Genomic DNA, 9041 nt, shown 5'->3' with positions numbered 1-9041 from the left:
CCTCCTCCTCTTACTGTGCGGGAGTCTTCTGCACAGGGAAGGTGTGGCTAGTGGAGGACCTGGGCTCTCCTCACTGATGTCCAGTGAAGAGTCCTGGAGCCCTCTCTCCAATTCCCCCGTCTGCCCCCCTTTATCCCTGGTGTTGCGCTGATTGGCTTCCCCCTCTATTGAGCTGTTTCTCCCCCTGCTGCTGGGTCCTTCACCAGCATCATCTGGGAGCCTTCCCTTCGCCTCTCGCTCCGATGTCAGTTCCCTGACATCCACCTCCCCCCCAGAAACCCCTCCACCCCTGGACCGACCCGCGGAATCAACTTTGTCCCCTTCGTCGTCCGACGAGGCAGGGAACCCCCGGAAGGAACTGTCATCATCTTCTGTGGATTCGAAACCCACTTCCCACCTGCTCTTATACCTGCCAACTGGGTGGTCCTCCCCGTCTGATTCTTCTTCTTCGGAAAAAACCTCTCCTCCCTCCTCATTGGAGTCAGAAAATCCCTCAAACCCCTCTTCATCGTCTGTGGGTCCAAATTGCTCCTCCCAGAACCTCTCTAGGGGTTTGGGTTTGTCTGGGAACCGGTGGTGGAATACCTCCACCAGATAGCTGTCATTGAATGCTTCCGTGGGAACCCACGTGTTTTCGGACCCGGGTTCCCCCTCCCAAGCTACCAAATACTCCAACTGGCGCCCTTGCCACCTTGAGTCCAGTATTTCCATGGCCCTGTGATGGTGTTCCCTTTCTTCTACCTGCGGGTGTGTGGTGACTTCTCCCTCTTGCCCCTGGAATCCCTGCCCCTCCCTATGCGGTGAGAGCAGGGACCTGTGGAAAACCGGGTGTATTTTCATGCTATCAGGCAACCTGAGCTTAAATGCCACGGGATTGACTTGCTGTGTTACCTCAAAAGGTCCCAGCCATCTGGGTTGCAACTTCTTGCACCCCCCTTTGAAAGGTAGCCCTTGGGTGGACAACCACACCTGGTCCCCCACCCGTATGGTCTCCCCTTCCCGGCGGTGCTTGTCTGCCTGCCTCTTGTAAGTTTCCTTGGCCCGCTCCAAGTTCATCTTAAGTTGCTGATGCAGGGCCTCCATTTCTTCCAAAACTGCTCTGCCGCGGGTACGCTCCAGTTTTCCTCCCCGCTCCCCGGGAAGGCCCTGGGATGACACCCATGGTTGGCCATGAATGGGCTCATTCCCGTGGACACGTGTTCCGCGTTATTGTACGCGAATTCAGCCAGCGCTAGATTCTCTACCCAATCATTCTGCCTCTCACTGACGTAGCAGCGTAGGTATTGCTGGAGTATACTGTTCGCTCTTTCTGCTTGCCCGTTGGTCTCCGGGTGTCTCGCTTTCGAGAAACCCACTTCAACCTGCAACAAGCTCATGAGCTTCCTCCAGAACCAGGAAGTAAATTGTTTTCCGTGGTCGGAGAGAACCCTCAAGGGGGCGCCATTCAGCCTGAAGATGTGCTCCACAAACAACTGGGCTGTTTCCTCTGCCGTTACAGCATGCGAGCAAGCTATAAAGTGGCACATTTTTGTCAGTAGATTGATCACTACCATGACTGCTGTCTTTCCCCGGAACGTGGGCAAATCTGTCATGAAATCAATGGACACCACCTCCCAGGGTTTTCCCGACATGGGTAAGGGTTCCAGTAATCCTGCGGGGGCAGCCCTCTCCCCCTTTGCCCTTTGGCAGTGGTCGCACCCCCGTACATATTCCCGTACATCCTCCCTCACCCTGGGCCACCAGAACTGCCTGGTCACCAGCATCATGGTTTTGTGCTGTCCAAAGTGCCCCGCTGTGGGGTTGTCGTGGAGTTGTTTGAGTACCTTTCCCCTCAGGGTCTCCCCCGGTACATACAGCGCTCCCCTATAGTACAGTACCCCTTCCTCCTTCTCAAACCCTTCTTGGGTCCCCCTTCCATCTCGGAGCTCCTGGATTTTAGTTTGTGTGAACACGTCATTTCTGGTCAGCCTGGCTAGTTCTCGTTTCCCCACCAAAGTTCCCCCCCACACCCATCGGTCCTCGGGGATCACGTGTCATTTCTCCGGCGGCCCCTCTCCTTCCAAATACTCCGGTTTACGTGAGAGAGCATCTGCTCTTACGTTTTCCTCTCCAGGCACGTATCGGATTTCAAAGAAAAACTTGGAGAACTCCTGTGCCCATCGAATCTGTCTCTGGTTGAGTACTCGTGCTGTCTTCCAGTACTCCAAGTTCTTGTGATCTGTGCAAACCTGGATCTGTTGTTGCGCCCCTATCAGCAGATGACGCCAGCGATGAAAGGCCGCGTAGATCGCCAGCAGTTCGCGGTCATACATGGTATAGTTTTGTTCCGACTTGTTCAGTTTTCTCGAGAAAAAGGCGAACGGTTTCCATTCCTTCTCGCTCCTCCCTGGCTACAAAAGGACCGCCCGGTCTCTAGCCTCATGGGTTTCTCCAGATTTACGTGCAGGAGTTGCTCTTCCGATGCGAACGCCTTCTTCAGTTTTTCAAAGGATTGCTGGGCCTCTTCTGTCCACACAAACTTCCTTTTGCTACTGAGACAATCCGTGATGGGCGCTGTCAAGTGGGCGAAGTTCTTGATGAACTTCCTGTAGAAGTTGCTGAACCCTAGGAACCTCTGCACGTCCTTCCGTGTTTTGGGAGCCTTCCACTCCAGCACTGCCTGCACCTTGCTTGGGTCCATCGCTAGGCCCTTGTCAGACAACTTGTACCCCAGAAACTCGACTTCTCTGGCGTGAAACTGACATTTTTCCAGCTTGACCCACAACTGGTGCTTCTACAGCCGTTGTAGCACTTCCCTGACGTCTCTAACATGTTGCTCCTCGTTGTCCGAATAAATTAAGACGTCGTCCAAGAAGGCTACACAGTCCTTGTGCAGCAGAGACCCCAACACGTGGTGCATGAAAGCTTGAAAACAGGCGGAGCCTGACTGTAATCCAAAAGGCATAACTAAGTACTCAAAGGCCCCTAGGGGTGTGAACATTGTGGTTTTCCATTCGTCCCCCTCCCTCATCCTGATCAAATTGTATGCGCCCCTCAGGTCCAGCTTGGTAAAAAATTTCCCTTTCCTCACTCGCGTTAAAATGTTGTCAATCCTGGGCATTGGGAAAGTCACGGGTTCCGACACCAAATCAACGGCCCTATAGTCCACAACGAGCCTGGGACTGCCCCCCACCACTTTTGATTCTCTTATGAAGCCTCTTTTCAGGTTCTTGTCAATAAATTCCTGCACCTCCTTCATCTCCCTGTCCGACATGGCATACAGCTTACCACTGGCAGCTGAGCCCCCGGGAGCAAGTTGATTTGGCAGTCAAAGGGCCTATGGGGTGGCAGTCTATCTGCCTCCTTCTCGCTGAAGACCTCCTGCAGATCTGCATATTGCGGCGGCACCTCTCCCTTCCGCTCCACAGCCATCCCAGCCACTCTAGCCATGCTCATCCTTGGGGTTTCTCCTCCTAGACAGTGTTCTAGGCAGTAAGCTGACCCAAAGGTGACTGTCCTCTGATGCCACGCCACCACTGGATCATGTTGTGCCAGCCAGCTCATCCCTAATATTATTGGGGGCCCTGCTAGTGAGGCGACGTGAAAGGTGATGGTCTCTGAGTGCCTGGAGACCCTCATTCTCATTGGTGGGGTTTGGTGTGTCACTTCCCCTCCTATAAGCTCTCTGCCATCAATGGTGGTTACTTGCAAGGGGAATTCCAAAGGTAGTAAGTGGAGCTGGTGCTCTAATGCAAAGTCTTTGCTGAAGAAATTACATGAGCTGCCTGAATCCAGCATCCCTTTCACCTTGACTGGGTGCCCGTTCGGGAGTTCTAGCACCACTTCGATGGCAATTGCCACCTTGGGGGGGGGTCTAGTTGGGGCACTTTTACCGGTTGCTGGCCTGGCTGCTGTGCCCCTTGAGTGGCAGCCAAGCATTCCCGTTTCCCTGTTCCTGTTCCTTTACCACCTCCTTCTCACCCCCTGCGGCTCCCACCATACCTTGCCAGGCCTTTCTTTGAGGGCAGGCTCTGGCAAAATGTCCTGGCCGCTGGCAAAGGAAACACTTCTTGGTGGTTTTCCAATCCTTTCCCTCCTTTTTGCGCCCTTCGCTGGCATTTGAAACTTCCCCCGCGCGCGCCCCATCTATTTCCATTGGCTCCGCTGGTGGGGAAAGCTGCTTTGGTATCTCAGGAATGCGGTAGTCATGGCAACTTTGCTCTCTCCCTTTCCGCCTTTCCTGGGCCCGCGCTTCCTGCTGTACGCCAATCGTAAGCACAGCCTTGGTCAGCTGATCCATCCCCTGCGGGCGGGGTGCGCGGAAAAGCTCATCCTTCACCATAGGGGATAACCCCTCCTCGAATAACATTTGTATGGGTTCAGAGTCCAGTTGCCACCCGAGGCGGTGAACTATCATGGCAAAGCGCGACCAGTAGTCTCTAACTGACTGGTTCCCCTGTTTACAGTTCATCAGTTCCCACTTAGTCGCACTTTGTTGTACATCGCTGGAAAACATTGCGTCCATCCCCTGAAAGAATTTCCTCAGGTCCTGCATGGCGGCATTCTGCGTTGCCATAAGGGGCCTGATCCATTCCCTGGTCCCATCTTGCAGGTGACCCACGACATATGCCACCCTCACCCCATCGTCTGCCAAATCGTCATCCTGCAGTATCAAGGCGTACTCTATTTCCGTTCGGAACGCACTATATTCCTGCGGGTTCCCTCCAAATTTGTGCACCAGTCCCGGTACCTTCCTTGCTATGGGGGTAGGCCTGACCTGTGCATCTTGAGACCGCCTTTCATCCAGCAGCGCCGTCAGGATGGCCACATGCTGCTCCAACTCTCGGTTCCTCTCCACCAGAGTTTGCCCTCCAGCTGCTCCCTCCTGGACGTTCGTTCCTCCGGTCTTGCTCATGATGCCACCTGCTGTGCACGAGCAACTTTCAGGGACTGACGGATTGCTGTAATAGGTATGAGTTACTCGTGTGCAAACTGGTGCCTTTCTCGGTTAATTTGCCTTGTTAAACCTTTCTGACTGCACAGCCCCTTCTCATTGTGGCTGCCTCAGTCACTGGCAGAATCCGTCAGTGGGCGTTTCTTGAACCTCTTCCAACATAAAAGTTGTTTGACACCCAGTCTCCTCCTCCTCTCACTGCGCGGGGGTCTTCTGAGCAGGGAAGGTGTGGCTAGTGGAGGACCTGGGCTCTCCTCACTGATGTCCAGTGAAGAGTCCTGGAGCCCTCTCTCCAATTCCCCTGTCTGCCCCCCTTTATCCCTGGTGTTGCGCTGATTGGCTTCCCCCTCTACTGATCTGTTTTCCCCCCTGCTGCTGGGTCCTTCGCCAGCATCATCTGGGAGCCTCCCCTTCACCTCTCGCTCCGATGTCAGTTCCCTGACAACTATCATCAGTGCAGGTAAGAAAAAATAATAATTTTTATTTTTATCATCTACAATACTGTCTTATTTATTTTATAGTACAGAACATTGATTATTGCTTTCATTTTCAATGATAGTAAAATTCATGTTAAATTCGTGTGTTGGGGTTGTTTTTAAAAGTCTGGAACAGATTAATCCGTTTTGCATTACTTTCTATGGGAAAGTGTGACTTGGATTTGGAACGCTTTGGAACGGACTTCCAGAACGGATTACGTTTGAGAACCAAGGTACAACTGTAGTACCGCTGATAGGAACACATTTGGGGATGTGCAGTTATTCCTATTTGCAGAAGAAGAGGATATAGCTGAAAGACCAAGGGAAAGCAGAGATGCACGGAGGCTAAATTGTAAGTGAGACCGCAGAATGATTTTCCTGATTGCATGATATGGAAGTTAAGCCCAGGTGTCTTACAATTTTCATGCTTTGGAGCACACGAAGAAGCATTTAACTCTTCTTTTAAATAGTGGGTTTTCCGATCCTAGAATCTTAATGTATTTAATGGGCGAAACCATCCGAGTGTAGCCCTGTGCAGACATTTTCTATGCCACTGCTATGCCCACACTTTCCAACCAACCTATGAACACATGTTCCAACTGACGTGCAGCGTAAATTAATAATGCAGAGTTTTAAAGCTTTACTGAATTAAAATAAACTTCTTCATAAACAACATAGTTCCAAACAGTTTGACTGAGATTACATACTGCTCACAACTGAGGCTGACAGACTCTCACTGAAACCAGCTACTAAGTCACATGTCAGAGTGACTCAACAGTTAGCAGTTAGACCTGAATAACTTTAGTAGACACAAATGATTGCGCAGTCCCAGCACTTCCCAGCCTGCTTTGCTGCTTCTGCTCTCATGTGTCTTTGTCACATGACACCAACCAACCAGAATGTACACAGGGGTTGCTGAAGATACCATCTGCCTCCCCTTCATACGGAGAGAACTAAAATGAACTTCAGCACTAGGATTGTGCCATTAGTTCAGGGGCAGAGGTGGATTTTAGGCAGTGTGACCAATTCTGCTGCACTGGGCCCCGAGCCTAGTGGGTGCTGCAGGGCACCACAGTTATGACGCAGTGAACTGAGCAAAATGGAAGGCAAGAGGCCAGGGGTGGGCACTGGCATCAAATGTTGGCTGGCCTTGCACAGGGTGCCATTGAAATTTGAAGGACCAACGGTTGCCCCTGCCAGGGATGAGGGGCCTTTTTCATCCTGAGAACTGCATTCCTCTCAGCAGCCTTCTGCCCACAGACAAAACTGGGTAGGTAAACTAATGCAAAATGTTACCTTTGTAAGTTTTACTTTAGGGACATGGGTGGTTAAACCACAGAGCCTAGGACTTGCTGATCAGAAGGTCAGCTGTTCGAATCCCCGCAATGGGGTGAGCTCCTGTTGCTCGGTCCCTGCTCCTGCCAACCTAGCAGTTCGAAAGCACGTCAAAGTAGATAAATAGGTACCGCTCCGGCGGGAAGGTAAACGGCATTTCCATATGCTGCTCTGGTTCGCCAGAAGCAGCTTAGTCATGCTGGCCACATGACCCGGAAGCTATACGCCGGCTCCCTCGGCCAATAAAGCGAGATGAGCGCCGCAACCCCAGAGTCGGTCACGACTAGACCTAATGGTCAGGGGTCCTTGACCTTTACCTAAGTTTTACTTTTGTGCCATTGGATAGTTTGTATGCAGAGCTCTCTCTAGTCTCTCTCCAGGCAAAGAAGAAGCAGCATCCGAGTTTAAGGACATACAGTGGTGCCTCGCAAGACGAAATTAATCCGTTCCGCGAGTCTCTTCGTCTTGCGGTTTTTCCGTCTTGCGGCTAATAGCGGCTATTAACAGCTATTAACGGCTTAGCAGCTTAGCGTCTATTAACGGCTTAGCGGCTTTAAGAAAAAGGAAACAAACTCGCAAGAACTCGCAAGACGTTTCGTCTTGCAAAGCAAGCCCATAGGGAAATTCGTCTTGCGGAATGACTCAAAAAACAGAAAACTCTTTCATCTTGCGCGTTTTTCATCTTGCGAGGCATTCGTCTTGCGAGGTACCACTGTATTCCAGTCAAACAAAACCATTCAAGGAGTGCATGAAGCTGGGTTTGGTAGGGAGTGTGACCCAGAGGAAAGTCATGTGGTCTATGGAGAAGCGTAGTGAATTGAACCAAAGATGAAATGTTCCAGAAGTCCTGCAATTGCCATCTTGGTAGTCAAGATAACCCCAAAGTAATTGGTAGTAGTTACAACAATGAGCTCATATATGTTCATAGTCATCTGCTTTGATATACAGTGGAACCTCATGTTATGTACTGCCCTTCTTACTAATGCTTCGGGTTACAAGCTCCACTAACCTGGAAGTAGATGCCTCTTGTTGCAAACTTTGCCCCTGGATGTGAGCAGAAGTCGAGCGCCAGTGGCAAAGCAACAGCAGGAAGCGCCTGAAGTGAAGGATATGAGGCAGGAATTGATAATGCAGGTGAGCTGTGCACAAGCAAGCTGCCAGCTAGCTCTGTGGAGGCTCCTTTTATTGAGACAATATGCAAAACCCAGGCAGATATATTTGGACTGTGACTTTTACACATCTTCCAGTCCCGAGATCGTGGGGTGGTACTAAGTTATTTTGGCACCTGTTTCCACCACGTCATTTTCCCCTTGCACAGTGTATGACGAAGGAGACAAAGGCCTCAGAGACAAAGGTTACAGACAGGACACCACAGACTACTGAGGCCGCAAAATGTTAGAGGGCAAGATGTTCAGACAGCTGTGGCTTTATCTGGCGGGGGGAGTGTGCTCCGCACCCCAAGGACATGCATGCAGTCAGCTGAGGCTGCCCGCGGGCGGGAGTGTGCTCCACAAACCAGCAATCATTCCTACAGCACCATTAGTGAATGTGCGCCTCATGTTAAGAACGGTTTTGGGTTACAAACGGACCTCCGGAATGAAATAAGTTCGTAACCCGAGGTATCATTCTACAGTTGTACCTCAGTCTACGAACAGCCGTGTTAACAAGCACTTGGGACAACGAACTCTGCAAAACTGGAAGTAGGTGTTCCGACCAGCGAACTTTGCCCTGGAAGACGAATGGAGGAGGGAGGCCTCATTAGGGAAAGCACGCACCTCAGTTTAAGAATGCTTTGGTTTAAGAACAGACCTCCAGAACTGATTAAGTTCGTAACCGAGGTACCACTGTACACTTATCTGTGGGACTTTTCCTCCAAGGAGCTGATATGCCCAAATTCTCGGCACACTCCACTGAGCTTCATGGGCTCTGCTTTCATGTTTCTTTCAGGAGTGGTACTGTTTGGAAGACTAGGTGTCTCAGCAACTCCCAATAACAATCCCATGCCCTCCAACTTGAAGATTTTGCCAGACACTTGATGCTGAGAGTATGAACCCCTTGAAAATGGAGATACCATCTCCAGTTTCCAAAAGAATGCCTGAATCTTCCCAAGGAGCAGCGCGGTACAAAAAGGCAGCAGTCGATCCATCTTATTGCCAGTCCTATGCAGCAGTGGCAAATGCATCATTCTGCATATTACAGGAGATATATGAAGGACTAGGAGAACATCTGGTAGCAGGTCATCCCGTCTGAATCCCCCCAGTGTTGCATGGGGAGGTGGATGATTGTCAATCCAATCA

Source organism: Podarcis vaucheri (assembly GCF_965113315.1).
Source record: "Podarcis vaucheri genome assembly, chromosome: 8".
Taxonomy (NCBI): Eukaryota; Metazoa; Chordata; class Lepidosauria; order Squamata; family Lacertidae; genus Podarcis; species Podarcis vaucheri.
This window is presented reverse-complemented; position numbering follows the sequence as displayed.